General features: G+C 34.2%; 1 pseudogene; it reads left to right on the top strand.

The window, feature by feature from the left end:
* LOC149202681 (potassium transporter 5-like) overlaps positions 1–20,218 on the top strand; it is a 254,070-nt pseudogene that overhangs the window by 91,005 nt on the left and 142,847 nt on the right.

The following is a 20,218-nucleotide window of genomic DNA, read 5'->3' as shown; positions in this document are numbered from 1 at the left end:
ACACCTTTTGGACCTTAAGTGTCTGAGTTGTGTTGTGAGCTTGTGGGGGACGACCTTTAGTGGGGAAATTGGGGCGGCTGTATTGGGCTGTTATGGCACGTTCCACCTTACAAGCTACCTGGCAAGCCTCCGTCCACGTGGGAGGGTGGTGGAGTAGAACTTGAGCTTTGATGGCTTCTTTAAGACCACTGATAAAACATTTCGTGTAGAACTCATCTGAGAGACTCTGAGTGCAGAAGGCTAATGCTTCAAAAGCGGTGATATATTCATCCACTGTACCCGTCTGTCGGAGCTTAGTGAGACGTCCCAAAAAGGAGTCTCCCTGTTCAAAGCGATCTCGAAGAGCTTTGGAAAATTGGGCCCAACTCTGAAAAGGTCCATTGCGACGTTGATGCCATTCCGCCCATTGCCATCATTCATTGTCCAAGTACATGGTCCCCACCATAAGCTTAGTCCAATCATCTAGGAGACGACTCAATTTGAAATACTGGTCCATTTGTGCTAGCCATGCGGACGTGTGAGAACCGTCAAATTTCTGCATATGCAACTTGGGAGGTCGCTGACTGGGTGGTGAATGGGTGTGCCAGACGTGAGGAGAGTGGCTAGACTCACCCTCATGGTGTTCATGGCCATTATACGGTTCCTCGAGAACTAGCTCCTTGCCCTTATCGAGTGCTTGCCGTACCTGGCTAGTTAGTCCGCTAATCATATTTTTGAGGTCGTTCATATCTGCTTCAATTTTGTCTAGCCTTTCATTGGCCATCGCTTGAGCTCTAGTTTCTACCATACACCAACTTGATGAAAAATTGGGACCGCCAAAATTTTTTTTCTAATAAATTGAATGGTACCACCATGCTCAGCTCGTCATCCTGATGCTGATGGGCTAGATTACAAATAAGCACTTCGGAAGATCTCAGACTTTTTTTTTTTTTTTGGAAAACTCCTAACAGAGTTTTACTCCTTCTTCATCAATACTGCAGTCGCCAAATCCTCAAAATGTCAATGCGGCCAAAAGTCCTGCGAAAAGTATATCCAGGTATAGGAACCCTTCACAACTACTCCAGTCTGGTGGATCTGAGAGATCTGAATGGTGGAACAACTGCTGCTGCTGATCTGATGGAGCTGCAGGACTGATGTCTGCTGCTGCTGCACTTGCTGATCTGGAATAGATGATGTCTGATCCCCCGATAGAAAGGGAACTATGGTCTTGAGGAGTGTCAGGTGCTACAGATCGCAATATACATAAGGGTCTGACAGTAGTACTCGGCCCAATGTTTCAGGGCTCCAACTAAGGAGGATCGACCGTACCCTTAGCCGTACAACCCGACTACCCTATCGTACGGGCGAGTAATCTCTCCGAGTGTTGTTCTCGGTGTACTGTAGCCACATGACGGCCGAAGGTTTATCTATGGCAAGGTTTCAAGGGAGCTAGGGGGCTTCCTATATACCCAGAGGGTATGTGGAAGACAGTCCGTGCGCGGTTCTGTCTAATGCGCTACTACTTGAAGGGGTACCCACAGGGGTTACAAGGGAGTCCAACAGATGTGACCACCTCTTGTATTTCCTGCATGCATGCCTCCCCAAATCTGCAGGCTTATGCGCTTAACGACAGATCCCGTGGTTTAAAGACGCCGAAACACGTCTCTAGCCAAAAAAAAATTTGCTAAAAATTGGAGATCCCACCGAGCCCTGGAAAGTGCTCTGATACCACTTGTTATGCTCTTAACCTGCAAAATAATACCCAGATACAGAATATGCGAAGAAAAGATACCCAGAACACAGAATATGCGAAGGAAAGATACCCAGAACACAGAATAGCAATGATTTTATTATTCAAAGAGCAATGTTCACAGGCCTCTTCGAGGGGGAAACCTCCAATAGAGCAGAGCTCGATTACAAAATAAGACACGATGCTCCTCGCAGGGAGTCTCTATCCTTTATATATGACTCATACATGCAATACCACGGGCCAATACCGTGGGTTTTATTAATACCATCTATCTAATACTACCGCCCATTTGCAACTAACTGTGGTCCCGTCATTAATTGCGGCTTAACCACTTACAAATATTAATATGGGCTTTTATTGACTCTTGACTATGACGTGATCCCATGACATAAATAAGGGGGTTAGGGTGGGACCCTAACAAGGGGTAAGTAATAGTCTGATGGGTTGCATTATGGCTTCCCTTGTCACAACATAAGACATAAGGATGACCTAGAAATGAATGAAAACATTTCATAGGGAATATTTAGTTACTAGGACATAGGATTTTCAAAGATATGTCCATAAACCAATGGCAAATTTAGAGATCAAATGTTAGCAAGATAGGATTAAAAAAACACATATAGGGGCTCCTATACTATAACATACGTCAATGTGGTTCTAAACTGACTCCATGGGACATAATGGTGACTTATCTATGATAATTTAAACAAGGTTGACTCATTGACACTACCATTTACTAAATAAAGTACAAGTGATACAAGACTGACTTGGAGTAAACCAAGAGCTCATAAAGTGGGTAATCTTGAGGGACATGGGTTGTCATCATGAAATTGATAAATGAAGGTAGTGTTGGATCTAATATGATGGAAAATTTTATTCCCCATTTAAAAAAGATTGAATGGCATGAGAATAAAAAGGAAGTAGTGGTAAAGGTGCTAGAGTGTCCTTATAGGGAATGTTATAATTCTTGATAGATGGCATATGCAAGATATGGGTTAGCTTATCCATCTATGAAAGTGTGGGGGTTCGTAAGGTGATTCTTATTGAATGATAAGAAAATCAAATGAACAAGGTGAGGTTCCTTATATAAGAAATGACATAGGAAATGTGTCTAAATGAGACCCTAAAAACATGACTAAAAGTAGTTTATTAACAATGAACTTTCACAAATCTTCTAATCAGTACAAAGAAAAGGTAGTGCCAAAGTAAGACATACCATTATGTAGACATTCAATTTGGAAAAGATGTGGTCTTGACACCTCGTGGAAAAAATGGCTTCTAACTAAAGTACAAAGGAGAACAAAACTAAACAAGATCCATTTGAAGGCTTAAAAAGTGTTTTTCAATGGTACTAATAGTTTTTTAAATGTAGCTAGTATGGTCTTGTAATGGACATGTGTAAAATTATGGATTTTTCTATAAAAGGGAATTTACCTCCAATTCCAAGTCATTTTTGCTTTGGTTTGTGGAGATACTAGAGAGGAGTCCCGAAATCTTAATCCTCTTGTTGGGGACAAATCAATTGGTGGGATTTGGGTCTGTGACTTTTTGGTAGTTGACCTTAATTATATAATAATTGTTCAAAAAGAGTTGTATGGGCTTAAGAAATTTTCCTCCATACTTGATATGAATCTATTTCCTCATCAAGAACCAAAGCAATAAATGATAACAAGATGAGCTACTAGAAGAGGCCCACAATCACCCCCCATACAAATTCAAACATCGGCCTGAAATGGGAAATGTAGAATTACACAGATATGAATATTTCCATATATGATATTAACCATACACTGTATGCAATGTGTAGATGGTTCATCAGACAGGATGGTAGGTTTCGATGGAGATGGAAGTCTACCAACACAAGGAGTCTCCATGGTAAGAAGTCCCAACTAGACTTCAGATCATTTGGAGTAGGAGCCTCAACCAAGAAATAAGGTCCGTTCCCATTATTCTTAGGAATTTTCCTTTCTTGAAATTATCAACATACGATATTATACAAATAATATTTTGAACAAGAAAGTATGCTAACACTCTCAGGCATACAATTGCAATGTATACAAGGTACTTTGACGGAAGGGAAAATAAATGGTGTGCCTATAGAAGAGAATTAATAGTATTATCCTAAAAGAGACTCACAGGAGCATGAAATAATCATTGATTAACAAAAAGCATTCAAAAATATGCATACCAAATCCAATGAAAGAGTTTATTTTCATTAGTATGTGTTAACATAATCATATACCACAAATAATGAAAGAAGAGTCTCACAATCATTCGTAACATATGCATGAAAGTGCGTTAGCTCTAAGCACCTCATATATTAAGCGAAAGACCCAAGATAATTAATTATAATGCTTCCACACTAGCTGCAATAGTACAAAATAATGTCACCAGTTTCTCCTCCAAAGAATGATTTTCTCTCCTATGCCAAAATATAGAAGCAAAGTTGAAGAGTACAAAGTCATTTCTCTTTAGTATGTGTTAACATAAACATATACCACAAATAATGAAAGAAGAGTCTCACAATCATTCGTAAAATATGCATGAAAGTGTGTCAACTCTAAGCACCTCATATATTAAGAGAAATACTCAAGATAATTAATTATAATGCTTCCACACTAGCTGCAATAATACAAAATTATGTCACGAGCTTCTCCTCAAAAGAATGATTTTGTCTCCTATGCCAAGGTATAGAAGCAAAGTTGAAGAGTACAAAGTCCTTTCTGTTTAGCTATGACGGTATATTTATAACAAATGAAGTGACTACGCACTTCCCATGTGACTCTTGACACCTTTCATTACTCTTGAGATCCTAATATGAATTTTTGAATTCCTATGTGCCCTTTGAGATTCTACATGACTTTAGAAATTTCTAGTGACTCTTCACATTGTGTGTGGGACCCATGGGCTTCCAAAAATCTTACATTTTCTCATTTTTTAAAATAAAATAATGACATTCCATAAATTTTTTGAAAAAATGCATTGACCAGTATGACTCTTGTGGTGACACTTTGAGAAGCCATGACATGGCAGCAATGACATAAGACTTTATTTCATCAATTTCAAGCTCTTCTCCTTGCTACTTTTACATTGACTCATTTATGATGGATCTCTTCTTGTACTTAGTATTCACCACCCAAAGGGTTTGGATCCAGGTTAGAAACTTCCAAGTAAATATGAGTTTCCATCTTTACATCATGGTCCAGTATTCCTTCACTTCCTTCATGATGGTTCTTTCTCTTTCTCCTTCTTCACAAGTGATTTCTTGTAGCCCTTCCTTGATGACATATATTTAGGATAAACTTGTCATGTTGAAATCATAACAACTGCAGATGAAGTCTACTAATGAAAATCCAACATCAGTCTAGAATCCCTCTATTGTACCTTTTCATTCTTATGGAATATATTGACTATGATGAAGCAACAAGCAAGGGTTTTGAGAGAAAGAAGCTAATAATTGCATAGCTAAGGACTATAGGGATGCAGGGATGACAAGATTATCCCCTGGGACTACACAATGTGAAATTAGGGAAGGTTTATGAAGGTTCTAGCCATTTTGGAAGTCCAGGAGACAAGGTTATGAGCTTGACGACTGAGGATGCATAGTGCTCAACGAAGAGGAGGCATACATTACAAAGTTGAGCATCAGAGGGTCTAAGGGATAACCTCATTATCCATTGGAACTATGAAATGCACAATAGGAGGAAATATAGTACATAATCCTACAGAATGAGGGGTTTCAGTCAGTAAGAGGGACATGATAACCATTATAACTACGCAATGCATACTGATTGATGGTAATACTTTAATGATTGTGCAATGTATGGTTGGAGTGACCTAGAGGTGACCTACTACCAACTGGAACTATGTGATGTGTATTAGTTAAATAGTACTTCATAGTTGGTCATGATAGTGACATAGGGACAACCCCACCTTCCACTTCAATTATGCAATGTGAAATTCAAAGTAGGAGGAACCATGAACTATATAATTGGAAAGGCTGAACAACCATATTGATGGTCTAGAATCGAAGGTTATGTAGGTGGGATGAGGTTTTTCTTAATATGAGTAGAGTGCATAGGTCTGAGAGGTATGTATTTCATCATTGAGACTTAGGAATGTGTAGTTTACTAATCACTGACCTACAAGATTAAGTATACTCGTGAGTTGCACAAGATGTGAGGAAAAGGATGAACTCCAAAATTGGTTATGTGTTGGACATGTGGAATAAGTGAGGGGACAACATACAAATAGCTTCCAAAACAACATCTAAAACATGAATTCCATCAAAAACATGCCAAAGAATGCACAAGAGTCATGATTCACATGCATACCTCGAATTGACATCAAAGTTATTGTTTTTAACTGTGATAATTAAAGCATATCTTTGCGACACTTAGAATACAAGTTACGAAAAATGTGTCGACTACAAGAAAAAAAAGTGCTAATCTATGGGAATGTGTCTAGAAAATATTCTTGTGATATACATTATCAACTAATGCACAAGAGTGTTCTAGAGATGTATCTAGTGGTTTGATAAGATGCAACACATGTAGGAGTGAAAACAGTTGAATGAAACACTTACGACATTAAGAAAAAGTGAAAATGACACTTGGAAAAGATAAAGAAAGTGAAAGTGACACATCTGAAATTTAGAGAAAGAAAAAGTGATAGTTGTGAAAGTGAAACCAAGAAAAAATGATAGTCACGGAAGTGAAAATCACGTTAATAAAAGAGAAGCGTGCAAAAGTGATAGTTGAAAAAAATCACTAAGATGATGATACACTTACAACTAATAGTGTGGGAGACTGTCAACTTAAATTATGCATTGACTATCCACATAGGTTGCACAATCACTATCCCTATCAACTGCGAAAGAACTGCCATCAGGGATTGTGAAATGTCTAAGAGTTGTGCAATGTCTTCCATTAATGTTTGTGTAATCATTGTTACTGGTAATTATGCGTGCTCTATTTATAGAGGTTGTGTTAACAATACTCTGATGGATTGGATAATACTTGTAGACTGAGGTAAATATTGACTACTAATCTTACAAGAAATAGGTGCACTTGTGAATGAATCTAAATCTAATCATGTGTAAGCAATTGGTTTTGACCATTTAAATCAGAGAAGAAGGGTAAAGAAATCAACCAATCATGAAGTGGCTATGATCAACATGAAACGGAATATTGTAATATCGCAAGGAGGCTCCAAAATTCTAGCATAGGAAACGTTTTAGAGGGTGTTTTTCATAGCGATAACACTTAGTGACACATTTGAAGAACTCCAGCTTCTCATCTTAGGTATATCTCTAAGCAGAAAGTGTTGGTCTTTCAGGAGGTATTGATTCACCATGTGGACCACCTTAACTTCCGATTTATCTTGGTTATAAGTATAGTCTCTCCTATCCCCTTTCTTAGATAAACACGCTTAGAAGGCTTACTATATCCTAATTTCTTCGATCCTGGAGAAGGTTATTATATATTTGTGACTTTAAGATGATAATATTTTTAGTTCCATCTTTAATGTTTCTCTACCACCAATAGGCCTGTTGAGTACCCCGATGGAGTCACTTTATGAAAACAAGCATTGCTTCGCTACTTGTGAGACTATTTAGTATCCTTGTGAAGTTACTTACTTCACCTCTCTACATGGGAATCCTTTCTCTTTTCTCACCCCTTATTTTATTTCCCAATATTCTCATTAGAATTTTATCTGTGTTTATATCGCTAGGGTGGAAGAGAGATCCTGAATTATTGAGGTGAAAAGAGGTTATTCTTTCAGAGACTGTTATATACCTCTAAAATTAATATGCTCCCTCTTTTTTTTTCTCCTTTTCCTTCTCTACTAGAATGGATTAGAAAGAAAAGCACCATTTAATTACCATATAAAGTCAAGGAATGAAGATCCTAAGATAGATGTGGGCATCATGGTTTTACATATAGCTTTCCAATTGAAAAAGAATCATATTTTACAACCTTAAAGATATCTAAACCCAAAGAAGGAAGGAGATCATAGACTAGCCAAGTGTTATTTTTCATCACAATTACCCTTTCAAATATTTGCCACATTGTCTCTTGAGTAAAACAAGATAAGTTTCCATGCATGGTAATATTAACAAAATTCAAAGGAAAATACATGGAAATAAGAGAAAAATATTGAAAGAAAAAAAACAAATGGAAACTTTAACTGAGAATCAACATGTGAGACAAAAGAAAGAAACCAAATAAAAGACTAAATGGAGAGAAATTGTAGGAAGGAAGTAAGAAGAAACTAGAATGAAGCTATACCTACTCTTAACCTAAATGGATATAAGGTCAGGGCTATGTGAAGTGGATTTTCCAATATATCCATAGAAGTTACTCCCAACTTGCAATTACAAATATGCGAGCAATTAAAATCAACATAGATAAATGTCTCAAATTAAGGATAACAACTTAAATATATTGCACAAAAAATTGAAGGCCTCTCCTATTAACAAAAATATGTGCCATAAAAATTAACTTTAACAAATATTGAGCCTTACCTTTTTTATTAGAACAACTTTCATACAAACCTCAAAGGTTTCCTATCAATTTATCTTCATCTGCATTTTTAGCCTTAGCAAACATCAAGAAATATTGAAATTGATTATTAGTGACATAACTTGTTAAGTAAGATATATTGAGCCAATCATAGGTTTGATCATGGTAACCAAAACAATCGCCTTGAAAACCGTGACATTCTTGAGAAGCTAAATTTTCTAGCAACCTAATTAGATTAAACAAAGAATCTCGTGTGAGAAATTTGATCTGATTATGTTTAAAATCCTTGTCAAGATCATAAGAACCTGGCATAACCATTAGCGAAGGCTGAAGTACCTCAACTATATGACAAGTATTTGAATACTGAAATGATGGAGAATAAAAATTTATGGCCTTGATGGGATCGATAAGTGTAAAAAATTTATTACCAAATACACTAGTGAGAAAATGATTAATTGAAAGAAAAAATGTTAAGGCTAGTGTTATGATAAGATGGGCTGGTTAAGGCATAAAATTATTTATTGTAAGAACATGGAGATTGATCTATTTGAGTGGTTATACAAATTATTTGAATGATAGAATAATTTTCCTTGAATGTTTTGTAAAAAAATCAATACCTTGTATTTGATTACAATTTAAACCAACATCATGGAAATCAAAAGAATTAAAGTTAATGCTAGTAGAGAAAATTCATGAGACCAATCACAATACAATGGGTCACCATTAGTTGAATCAAATTCAACCCTTGTATCAACTTGGGAAATTACTGTCTCAGGATGTAGAATTTTGTTCATCAAATAATTGAAGTATTCACCAACAGTCAAGAGGATATATTGTGCTAGAAAGAAAGTGATTAGATCACAATATTCGAGAGAAAGACTAGGAGTTGATTATTCACAAGAACATTTAACAGATATGCATCCTTCGACTAACTATAATATTTCTCATGATAATAACAATGATAAAATTCATAGCGTGGTGGATCCACAAAATATGTACAATCCAATCCCCATTTTGGTACAAGACATTTGAATGAAGATAAATCAACAAAAGAATAACTCTCTACGTGGTTAGAGACTGTATATTGAAAGTTAAGAGAAATAACTTAAAAACAATGGAAATATTTCAAGAAAGAGTTTACATCCATTGAAATAATATGAAGACAAAAATATTGGGAAAAAAATTGGATGACCTAGTGCGGGGACCTCATGAGGTTCGTAATAACCTCACATAATGATCAGAGAGAGTTGAAGTGCCTCGACTCCCTAATAAGACATGAAACTTTGAAATGTTGAATAATTATATTCTGAGGCCTGAGTGAGATCTCAAATTACATGTGGACAACTACTATTAGTTAAGTCAATAAGATCAATATTATTCACATGTGAACCATCTAGATGATTAGTATGATCATATTTTACAACTTCAATGAACATATTACTCAAGTCATAATATTATTTTGATTGTGTAAATGAGGATTTGTTCATGAGAGAAATTTCATGAATAACCTGAATAGAAAATTATCCTTAAGCAAGACTGGAGGTTGTAAAGAATGGAATTGATGGTCAATGTCTTCACTGTTTTCTTATTCATCATGTGTAACCTTAACATCTTGTGTCAATCCATGGTCCTTCTCATTATATTGTAAACTTAAAGAGTAGGGAATATATTCATCATGAGTTAATTCATTGTAACAATACGACACGAGGAATGTAAAGTTGAAGAAGAAGTTTCTGTAAGAAGATCTTCTTGAGAAATCAAAATATTGGTCGATGTACATAGGAATTCATCAATGAGATGATGGTCATTAAAATGACGATTGTCTAAGGCTTTCTCTTGGTCAAGAAATTTGATTTCATTTGAGTGATTTTCAAGATCAAAATATTCAAGAGCAGTTAAGAATGAGGGAACGTCATCATGACATAAGGTTCTTTAACAAAGAAGAGATATCAAAAGTATCTTCACTATTTTTCTCCTCTTTGTGTGAAATGTGACCACCTTATACCAAATCACCATTTGGACAAACAAATAGAAAATCAAAAGTATTTGAAGAACTAGATGGTGGAGTAGATTTGTTAATAATATGAAGGTAAAAAGGGTCATGACATGTAGATAATAGAGGATGACAGGTGTCCCTTCAAGAAACAACACTTTTAACGATACCAGATTCGATAATTCATTTATGTACATTAATGTGATAAAGGGGAATGAAGGGAGCATTATTCATCTTAGGTTGCTTGTATTGATCAAGACATTCCAATTTTTCCCATATATTGTGTTGACCATTAAGATAAAATGTACGAGGGGTAAATGGACCATCAATTTGATTTTTAGATTTACCAACTTTAGTGATAACACTATAGACTACCTTGTTTTGTAATGAAAAAGGAGGAGGATAAGGGATAAAATGGGAAGTAGGTTCCTCCTCTATAATTTAAGGTGTCTCGTGATAAAAATACATTGGGAGAGCCCAATCAACCAAGGATTCAGATTCATATTGATTCAAGGATATTTGAGCTGGATATTGGAAATTTTCCTTTAAGAAATCCCAATCCCTATCTTCTTCAAGAAACTCATAACTCATGTGAAGATATATATTAGTAAAATACTCTATTGATTCATTAGATTTAATTCTAAGTTGATTAATACTTTTATAAACATCTCAGTAATCACACCTAACAAATGCTTGGTGAAGCGCTGATGAAAGGAGATTTTGGGCGTAAACCAATTTCCCATTTCTTTATAAATTTTTGATCTTGAGGCCTGTGGGTTATGGCCCACAAACCTATCAGAAGTGTTTAAATAGCGATTTGGCCTTAAAGACAGGAGCATACACTTATTCAGATTTTTCTTTAAAAACCGAAACCACACCACTTTAACGCAATACAAAGGAGTACTTGGGAAAACCCACTCTGAGACACATAAGCTAGACTTCAAGAAACATTCACCCGTAAGCATAATTATGGGCGGGTCCTCACTCAGTCCATCTCTTTCCCACTACGGTCTCCATTCTCTGATTTCTAATCATCGATCACTAATCAAATAAATACCATTGATCTACCGCTCGATCCGATGGTTGACGTTACATCTGATCAACGAAACCAATCGTTGATCCTACATCGTATATCTTCACCTCATTTGATCCAACGCCTCACAATGATATCTACCGAACAACTAGTACAAGGATTAACCACCCGAAAAGTGATTTCCTCTCTCCTCTTTATTGTTACATGTCACTTAATGAGTGGAATTGGATGCTCACCCTTCAATACCACTTATGCATTTGAGGTCGCCAGAAATACCACTTCCACTATTTAAAACCCGCTCTTCACTGATTATCTGTCGTGCTCTTTCACCATGCAATGATCGTCGATCTATATGATCGATGGTTCTCATTCTTTGTCACCTCCATCGTTGATCTTCTGCTTATGGATGGATCTCTACAATTAACACAGTTTCTGCCATACTCTGTTTACACATGACACACCATACAATCATTGGATCACCATCGATACTTATAGTGATTGATGGTCGATCAAGCCTGCAACATGAAATATTCAGACTATCTATGAACAACACATAAACGCACAATTCAACACTTAAACACACTTTATATTATACACGGCATAGCTACAGATCTAAGGAATTTCATCCTTAGGAACAAATTCCCCTTCAACTACATTTTGATCAATCTTTTCTCACAAATTTACTATGTTCTCACTCTGTCCCTATTGAACATGTAGGTTCATCATTTATAAAATAAATTGGGTCGGATCACTGAAAGGATTCGATCAAATCATCTCCATGAATCCCTCAACTGTCCCTAATTCTCTCTACATGCATACATACATATGGCAGATTACATTTAATAAAGTCTTCTATAGACTTATCTCTTCCATCATTTTAGCCATGTTTCAACAGAATTTGCCCCCTGTTTTGCTCTGATGGTCCACGTCGTCCTTGCTCCGCTTCAAAATTTGCATTTTGATTAAGGGGGTCAGATGCTCTTGCATCAAGTGCCTTCAAGAGTTGTTCAAATGAATGAATGGAAGTAGTTGGTAAGGAAAGACACAAAAACTTAACTCAACCTTCAAGTGTGATGGTGAGTAATTTACAAGAAAAATCTTCATAAATCATGTTATTAAAATCATAAAACCTAAGAAATTGATATGTATGCTCAGATATGGATATTCCACCCTTGCCATCAAAACTTAATTGAGAGAAGCTGTAAATAAGTTCCACAGGGAGCAAAATATTTTCTATATTAGAAAAAAATATGAAGATTATGATTTGGAAATGAGTCATTCAAGATTATAGAATCAAAACTGACTCAATGTGAAGGACTTTTCATTTTGTCCACCTTCTAGCACCACTTTTTTATGATGCTAGAATTCTGCCAACATACGGAGTCTCCCCCATATGAAGCCCCATCAACACCACACACAATTTGGAGTACGAGACGTAACGGGGAAACATGGTTGCTTGCAATCATTCTTTAGAATTTTCCTTGGCTGCAATTTTCAACGTAATATATCATACAAACAATATTTGAAACAATCAGGTAAGTTGACACTGTGAGGCATACAATTGTAATGTATATAAGTTACTTTCATAGAAGGGAAGAGAGGGTGCACCTATAGAAGAAAATTAGTAGTACTATCCTAACAAAGACACATAAGAGCATGAAAGAACCATTAATTAACTTGAAAATTAGTTCACAAGATAAAAATGATCATAAAAGAAAGTAAAAACACACAGTCAACAATACGCATACCAAAGCCAATGAAAGATTTCATTTTCATTAGTATGTGTTAACATAAAAATACACCACAAACAATGAAAGAATAGTCACACAATAATTCATAACATATGCATGAAAGTGAGCCAGTTCTAAGAGCTTCACATATTAAGTGAAATTCCCAAGATACACATTTACAATGCCGCCATAGTAGCCCCAATAATGGAACATTAAGATGCCACTTGCTCCTTCAAAGAAATACCATATCCCTTATGCCAATCAATAGAAGTGAAGTTGAAGAGTGAAAAGTCCTTAATCTTTCACTATGAGGGTGTATCTATAAAAAATGAGGTGATTTTCCACCACCCATGTCACTCTTGACCTCCCTCATGAATCTTGAGCTCACACTATGACTTTTAAAATTGCTATGTGACCTTTGAGCTTATACATGAATTTAAAACTTTTTAGCGACTGTTAAAATTCCCTATGGTACCCTTGCACTTCCACACATTTGATATTTTCTCGTTTTTGAAAATACAATAATCACATTCAAAAAGTGTTTTGGAAAAATACATTGATACATATGACTCTTTTGGTGAAACTCTCCGAAGCCATGACTTGGCGACGATGACATAAGACTTGATTTTCTCAATGCCAAGCTCTTTTCCTTATTGTTATGACTTTGATTACTTCATGATGGATTTATTTTGTACTTCATTTCGACCCTCCAAAGGGCCTAGATCAGTATTAGAACCTTCCAAGTCAATATGAGTTTCTATCTCTCCATCATGGTCCAAGAATCCTTCATGTCCTTCATGGTGGTTCTTTCTTCTACTCCTTGTTCGGGAGTGCTTTCTTGTAGCTATTCCTTGATGACGTCCCCTGAGGATAGAATTTACATGCTCAAATGATAATACCTATATATGAAGTGCATTCATGATAAGCCAACATGAGTCTAGAAGCCATCCATTCTACCTTTGCTTGCTCATGGAAGATTCTGACTGTGATGAAGGAACATGAAAGGGTTTTAAGAGCAAGAGCCTAATAATTTCACAAGGACTATAGGGACGTAGCGAGGACCAAAATATCCTCTTCAACTACACAATTTCAATTAATGAAGGCTTATCAAGGTTTTTCATTGTGGGCAAATCAAGGAGACAAGGTGACAAGACAATTGAATGAGTATGTGTAAAGTAGAGTGCTCAAGGAAGATGAGGAAAGGATTGTGCAGTTGGGCATCACAATGGCTAAGGGATGAGCTCACTTTCCACTAGAACAATGTAATGCATAGTAGCACAAAATATAGGACATGGTACTGCACAATGAGGGGTTTTATTTAGCAAGACGGACGGGGATATCCATTATAACTATGCAACGTAAGTGATTGAGGGGAATACTACAATGACTTCATAGTTGAGGGTTATAGTGACCTAGAGGTGACCTAATTTGCGTAAGAATTGTGCAATGTGAATTAGGAGGCCCACTAGAGGAAAGGAATGCACAATTCAACAATTTAGGTAGATAGGGAGGCATGTTAGGGCATTGTAACTACGCAATGCATAGTAGTTAAAGGGAATACATAGTTTGGCATGACAGTGACTATCCACTACAATTACGTAATGCACAATATGGGGAAGGAGGAACCATCAACTGTGCAATTGGAAAGGCGAAGAAACTAGATTGATGGTCTAGACTCCAAGGTTTCTCAATGTGGAGGTGGAGGAGTTTGTTCTTAAGATGAGCATAGTACACACATTTGAGAGGTACTGATTTCATCATTGATACTTAGGAGTGCGCAGAGTACTCATGACTTGCCTATAATATTAAGCATTCTCACGAGTTGCACAATATGTGAGGATAGGGATGATCCCCAAAATTGGCTAAGTGTTGGACTAGTGGAACAAGTGAGAAAACAAAATACATATGGGATCCAAAATAGGATCTCACACATGAATTTCATAATATAGAAGCCATGGAATGAATGGGACTCACGATCAACATGCAAACATTGAAATGAAAGCAAAGCGAAACTTGTTTCTAAGTGTGACAGTTAAAAAATAGCATTGTGACACTTGTTTCTAAGTGTGACAATTAAAACATAGCTTTTTGACAGTTGGAATGCAAGTTATGATAGAAGTTTCAGATGCAACTAGAAAGTGTGCCAAGCTATGGAAATGTTTCTAGCAAATATTATTATGGCATACATGACCAACTAATGCAAAAGAGTGTGCTAGACAAGCCTCTAGTAGTGCTCTAAGATTCAACACATGCAAGAGTGAAAATAGTTTATAGCGACACCTATAACAACAATAGAAGGTGAAAGCACCACTTAGAAAAGATAAAGAAAGTAAAAGTGACGCATGTGAAATCTGAAGAAAAAAAAGAGACACTTGTGAAAGTGAAAGAAAGAAAAAAAGATAGTCGCGAAAGTGAAATAGACACTTATGAAATAAAAAGTTTGCAAAAGTGACAATTGAAAAAAATTACTTAGAGTATGGTAAACCTACAACTAAGAGTGAGGGAGACCATTGTCCACATGGATTGAGTGATCACTATCCCTATCAAGTATGTAAGCACTATTATCAAGGACTACACCATGCCTTCCATTAGGTATTTTGCAATCATTGTTATTAGTAACTCCACATGCTCTATTTCTAACCGCAAGCACTATTCTCGAGGATCTTTACCATAGAGGTAGACATTGACTATTGATTTTGAAAGAAAGAGGTGCACTTGTGAATGCATCAAAATCTATAAATGTGTAAGAAAGTGCTTTTGACAATTGACATCTCTGGAAAAAGTTTAAAACACCACCGAATTATGAAACGATATAATCAACATGAAATAAAAAATCATAAGATCACAAAGAGATGAAATAATGTATATCATAAGTTAATTAGTTTTTATATGGAATTATATTTGATCAAATTAATATGTATATTTTATCAATAATTTAATATTTAAAATTTGATATTTTATTAATATATTTACTTTTAATTATAATAACATTAATATGTTTCTTTTTTATTCCAACCATATAGATGAGTTGATTTTAGTAAATATGGTTATTATATTCTTTTTGGTATTGTAATGAAAATTATTTATGGTTGTAAAGTTATATTTTACATGTATTTGATTTTCTTAAAACTGATATAATTTTTTCCCTTTGTTATATTTTATATGTTAATAGTTTTTTTTTTTATTTATGTGATATTTGGGGTATGTGTTTTGAAGTTTTCAAAAGGATCAATTTTTAATAATAAATGTAAGTAGTAAAATAAAGATTTAAGATATATTTTTAATATTTCTAAACAATAATAAAAAATATATATATATAAATTTAATATGTCACTTCCAAAAATTAAATTTGGTTGAGGAGGATAATAATCAACACTATAATTACCTAGAAAAATCATAATAGACATTTTCAACATTATTGTTAAAGTAAAAAATGATTTATTTATTTATCTCTTAATGTTTTAGCAAATATTGAGCATCATTATTCTTCCTTACTTAAGAAGAAGTTCTTCTTAGAATTTGAAGAGATTTTAGGAGTCTCATTACCTTCCATGTTCTTTAACATGTTCGTTTACATTAGATACCTCATAGCTATGATATCAATGATAAAATGGCTTGATTGAATGAGGATGATAGGAAATATATCAATAGTAAAATGGGTTGATTAAATGGGATGATAGGAAAGAGTATATTTTCTTTAATTTTGAGATTATAGCATATAAATTACTTTTAGATCTGTTCTATCGTTTTTCTTCTTATTGCATCTCTAAACCTCACATCTATTTTAATTAACATGGGTAAGATTGCCTCAAAGAGGATTTTATATACCTGTGTGTGTGTGAATTTTCAATTGTTTGTGACTGGATAATAAGTTTTCCACCATCCAATTAACCTTTTATCAATGCTATAAGTGTAATTGTGCTTTTGAAGGATATATTTTTTGAGATATATGTCTAGATAAATTTCCTAAGAGTTGTTATTGTCATACAAAAGTATCATACATTGTCTTTTAGGATCTAATTATCATGACTTTCATTTTAGTATTGACACTCATGCCCATCTTGGAAAAGAAATATCCACATCTTAGAATAGAAATATTGTAGAATTCTTAAACTATTTCCAAACAAATAAGAACTCATACTGAAAGTAACAATATCAACAACATAAAAAGGTCCAGTGACAACTCTACTAGTTAGAAATGGACAACATAGCCTTCTTCTTCCAAGAAATCCACTAAACAAAAATGGTAACCCAAATGTACACCCTTTATGTAATTTCTTCCACCATCCCTTAAGGTCCTATGCTTGGAAATGTTATCCTCATGAAAAAATGTCACAGTAACCCTCAATTGCAGAGAAACTTTTATTTATACAAACATCTTCCAAAAGTATTTCCCACTAAGGGTGTGAGAAGCTTTGCAAAATCCAATGAATCAACATAGTGCATCAACTTTAATATTAAGAAATTTCTTTGCAATAATTGTAAGAGTGAAAAGATGATTAATAGTCTAATTATATGAATATATTATAAGGGCCTCTAACTCCTTTTTCACCTCTTTCTTGACTCGGGATAAGCTTAGCTTCATAATTATTAACTTTAATATTAAAAAAATTCTTTTTAATAATTGTAAGAGTGACAAGGTGGTTAGTAGTTGAATTATATAAATATCTTCTAAACTTGATTTGGCCTCTAACTCCTTTTTCGCCTCTTTCTTGCATCGTGATAATCTTAGCTTCCAAAATAATTATGTACAACTTGGCTCAAATGGACTAATTATAATGTTCATATAATTAAAGGGACTTATTTTATCCTCACCTCAACATGTACACTCAAGCTTTGCAAGTATTCTTTCGGGAAGCCTTATGGGAGCCTTCATCCACTGCTAAATTGAAGAGGTTGTGCATGTTACCAACAAGGATAAGCCATTTCATTTAAAAATTCCAAAATTCCAGTTTAGTTGTGTGGTTTCCTTAACTCTTATTCCTGAGGATTTTTTTATGTAAAAAAAATCGACATAAAGTAGATGTGTATTTAATATCAACATTCATTACATCAACATTCTTATTTTGGAATAGGGATTTCATAATTTCAATTCAATTATCAATAATTACTAGTTGTATTGTAAAGACTGAATCTCAAAATATTTTACAATAGTTATTGACATATCAAAAATCTCAATGGAATACCTAGAATACATTTTGTAGTATTCTTAGATCAGATATTCATATTTATCTCAAAATAATTAACATTTTTCCTATTTAACTAAATTGATTAATTAAAAGAAATATAATATATGATAAGATAATTATTTTGATTCTTATTAACCTTTAATATTAATATCCGAAATGTGAATATTATTTCCTTATGCAATATGTACTGAAACGCCTCATTTCAACATTAAACTAATTGTACATTTATTAAGATATAAAATTCACTTCCGGAATAACAAATTAGTTTTTACATGCATTAAAGAAATACTATTCATTGCTGATACTATTGTTTCTCTTTCAGATTGGGTTTACGGCAATCGTTTACCCTAGTGTCCTTTTAGCATATGCCGGACAAACTGCTTACCTTGCAAAGAACCGAACTACCAATGTCGCATACGTGTTTTACGAATCAATTCCAAGTATATTTATTTCTTTACGTCCTCCTGTTTTTATTCAATTTTTATGATTATTTCTTTAATCCCCAAGCTTTTATTCAATTTTTATAATACCATTCTCAACTTTGGTTTTGTTTTCTATTTTGGTTTAAAAAAGACAAACTGAATCTCTTTTATTATCCAGCTCCTCTATTCTGGCCTATGTTTGTTATTGCGGTTGCTGCTGCTGTTATTGCGAGCCAGGCCATGATCTCTGCTACATTCTCCATTTTGAAGCAATCGATGACTCTTGGTTGCTTTCCACGCGTAAAAATTATCCACACCTCAAAAAAATATGAAGGGCAGGTATACATTCCAGAAATCAACTACATCCTCATGATCGCATGCGTGATTGTTACAGCGTCCTTCCAAACAACCATCATGCTTTCAAATGCATACGGTACGTACTCTGCCAACCCCTTCACAAAGCTTCATAAACTTCAATATGTTACCTTCTTCCGCTGATAAGTGAATAAATTTGTTTAAATTTATAAAATGGTTGTAATATTATGGTGGGAATACAATCTTTCTGTTTTCTTCAATTCAACAAAAAATACTATACTTTAAATTATACATTGAATTAATAACAATAAGAAATTAAATTAATCTAAATTTAGATTAATATGAAATATTAGAAAATATAATTATACCTTTTTATTTAGCAATAAAATAATAATGATAATCTTATCATCTATTTTTGAAATTCTGTGCTAGTAATCTTTAAGATGAAGTGCATAACATTAGTGGTTAAAATACGATTAAATATATTTAATATTTCAATTATTAAAATAAATTGAGTTGGTTATTTAATCAATGATATTTGAATATTTAAACATACTAGCATAGATTCAGGCATGAATATTTAAATATACTAGTATAGATTCATGCATGTTAACAATAGGTTTATGATATATGCATGTTAACAATAGATTTATGAATAACAATAGATTTTTGAAGTTTTTACTTTTTAGAAAGACAAAATTTCTTGAAGTGCAAATCTCTTAACTTAAAAAGGATTTCTAGATATTTGATTTTTCTGGTATAAGTTTGGGGTTAACCTAAAAAAAATAAAGTTCTTGTAGCACAAATCTCTTAAATTAAAAAAGATTTTTTAGATATTTCATCCTTGTATAAATTTGAGGTTAACATGGATCTATGTTGACACTTTAGATAGGCTAGATGCTAAGCATGGAAAGAATCAACCATTTGCTCCATCTTGTTTGTGATACTTGTAGAGCAATAAGTTTTTAGAATTTTATTATTTTGTATCTTTTTGTAAATATTGAAGTGGGAAATGTTAGTAGCGAGGACTAAGGCAAATTGACTTACTTAAAAGAAATTTAAGTTAATGTATAAATGTTTTCACTTGGAAATGATCTTGTTTGTGATTTGCTTCATCTTGTTTATGATACCGATAGAGCAATTAGTTTTTAGAATTTTATTATTTTGTATTTTTTTTGTAAATATTGAAGTGGGAAATGTTAGGGGCGAAGACTAAGTCAAATTGACTTACTTAAAAGAAATTTAAGTTAATGTATAAACGTTTTCACTTGGAAAATGATATA

This window comes from Pinus tabuliformis, chromosome 2_1 (genome assembly GCF_031772625.1).
Source record: "Pinus tabuliformis cultivar Carrire ecotype Pingquan chromosome 2_1, CPIR1, whole genome shotgun sequence".
NCBI classification, from domain to species: domain Eukaryota; kingdom Viridiplantae; phylum Streptophyta; class Pinopsida; order Pinales; family Pinaceae; genus Pinus; species Pinus tabuliformis.
This window is presented reverse-complemented; position numbering and strand designations above follow the sequence as displayed.